The sequence below is a fragment of the Leptonychotes weddellii genome, chromosome 2 (assembly GCF_054177405.1).
Source record: "Leptonychotes weddellii isolate Sample4059 chromosome 2, ASM5417740v2, whole genome shotgun sequence".
Classification (NCBI taxonomy): Eukaryota; Metazoa; Chordata; class Mammalia; order Carnivora; family Phocidae; genus Leptonychotes; species Leptonychotes weddellii.
In genome coordinates this window covers 122,390,171-122,392,707 of record NC_138370.1, presented here as the reverse complement: position 1 = coordinate 122,392,707, position 2,537 = coordinate 122,390,171, and the positions used below count along the sequence as shown (strand labels likewise).

The 2,537-nt window shown below is 39.9% G+C and overlaps 1 pseudogene; it reads right to left on the bottom strand.

The window, feature by feature from the left end:
- Positions 1 to 1,850: 1,850 nt before the first annotated feature.
- Positions 1,851 to 2,334, bottom strand: LOC102730368 (dolichyl-diphosphooligosaccharide--protein glycosyltransferase subunit KCP2 pseudogene; annotated as a pseudogene).
- Between the last annotated feature and the right edge of the window lie 203 nt (positions 2,335 to 2,537).

The following is a 2,537-nucleotide window of genomic DNA, read 5'->3' as shown; positions in this document are numbered from 1 at the left end:
TGCTCATCACATCACATGTCCTCCTTAATGCCCATCACCCAGATACCCCATCTCCCCACCCATGTCCCCTTCCACAACCCTGTTTCTTTCCTGGAGTCACGAGTCTCTCATGGTTTGTCTCCCTCTTTGATTTCTTCCCAGTTTTCCCTCCCTTCCCCTATGATCCTCTGTGCTATTTCTTATATTCCACATATGAGTGAAACCATATGATAATTGTCTTTCTCTGATGTATTGTTTTTTAAAAACACATTCTTCTCCAGCATATTTGGCAATCTTGATGTGACCTGGCTACCTGAGAACAGAATCTCTCTCCTGACTACAGATACATGAACACTCAAAATGAAAATGGATGACTGGAATTAGCAAATTCCCAGAAAGCACTGGTAGCAATCATAGGAATAAATAAGTCAATTTGTTCACTGACTTACTGCCTTAGACTGGGTTATATCCCAGCTCAATTCCAGCTGGTCTCTTAGCCTCTAGCCTTATCCCGTCCTTCAAACAGCTTTGGGATTCATCTAACTTTTCAAACTTTTGTTCTAAATTACCCCTACACATGGAAAAGTGCTTCTAGCAAGTCTAGGGGAGGCATAGTTTAAAGCAGTCTACTATAAGCATAAGATTTCTTTGAAGACTTGCATTTTATCTTAAAAATTCATGTGGATTTTGCTTATTTCCTGTTCTAATTTTTTCTTTCAAATAAATGTTTTATTAACAAATTAATTTTAGAGTCACAGAAAAGTTAAAGGGACAGTAAAGAAAGTTCCTGATTCCCTTACCCAGTTTCCCCTAATGTTAACATCTTTTATAGTAATGGTACATTTGCCAAAACTAAAAGATCAACATTTATGCATTGTATGCACTAAACTCCAAACTTTATTTGGATTTCCCCAATTTTTCTACTAATATGTTTTTCTGTTCCAGGATCCTACCCAGGGTACCACGTTGTATTTAGTTGTCATATTTCCTTAGTCTCTTCTGGTCTGTGAAGTTTTTCAATCGTTCCTTATTTTTCATGGCCTTGATTAACTGTTTTGAATGGTACTAGTCACAATTTTGTGGGATGTCCCTCAATTTGGTTTTGTCTGATGTTTTTCTCATGATTATATTGGGGTTATGGGTTTTGAGGACGAATACCATGGGGATGAAGTGGTTTTCTCATTATATTTAAGGGTACTTCATAGCAACATGACTTATCACTGTTGATGTTAACCTGGATCACTTGGTTAAGGAAGTGTTAAAACAAGGGTAAGGCAAACACTACCAGGTTTCTTCACTGTAAAATTATTTTTTTAAGTTTTTTTTTAAATTAGTTTGTTAACATACAGTGTGATATTAGTTTCAGGGGTATGTAAAATGATTATTTTTCCCTTTCCCTACTCTCTTCTTAGAAATCTGAGTCACTAAGCCCAGCCCACACTCACAGGGATAGGAATTAAACTCCACCTCCTGGATTGGGGAATATGGACATATATTATTTCAAATTATTCTGTAAGGAAGATTTGTCTCTCCTGCTCTATTTATTAATTAAATCATTTATTTATATCATTTTGGATCATTAGGTGTGTCTAAACATAATACTTTCTACTTCCAAATCTATGAATGGAATTAACTTTTCAGAAACATGTGTATCCTAAGGATTCTGAGAAACACAGACAAAACCCATGCCCCACTAGGTCACTTCCTTGCTTCCTCTGAATCATAAGCTTTAATAATAGTTATGAATGAAAGAATAAATGAATGACACAGGTGAGCATGATCATTAGTGTTGTCTGAGGGTAACGATGTTTGACTCTAACACCAGTGTCTGACCAAATAGCTACTCATATTTCCTTTCCTTTCTTTCTTTTTTACAAGGAATCCACTTTATTGGACATTCGGGGCCAGTTTCTCTATTTGCCCCTCCCTGTGATCTTGGCCGGTGTGAGGAATGGAATTGTTGTCTGGTACAGAGTGGAGGGGATCTTGTTGATGTGGTAGAGACCAACCATGGAAAAGGTGAAGCAGGTGCTAATGCAGACCTGGTGGATGAGGCCAGATGCAAAGAAAGCCAACAGGAGACAGAGAAGAATCTCAGGGAAGATGTTTTTTTGGAATCCTTTGCCAAAGACAACATTCTCCAGATTACTGATGGCGGTGAGAGAGAAGACTAAAAGGCTGGAACCCGGCAGCCCCCCTCCCTTGATGGTGAACCACTGGGTGCAGGCCACCTGGAGGCTATACATGTGCATCTCCGCAGAGAGCAGCAGGGACAGGAGGGAGGAGAGTCCCAGCGACGCGCCGGTACCCATGGCCATCATGCCCAGCCGTTGGCCCTATGGCTGCCGGGCCAAGAAAGAGGGAGCCCAACTGGAACAGTTGCTGGGCATATATGTCATCCCCTTATATTTCTCCTTTTGATATTCCTTAAGACATACTCAAAATGTTTTATTTATTTTTAAAGATTTAGTTTTGAGAGAGAGAGAGAGAGTGCGTGCACACACAGGGGGATGGGGGTTAGGGGTAGGGACAGAGGGAGTGAGAAATTCAACCAGACT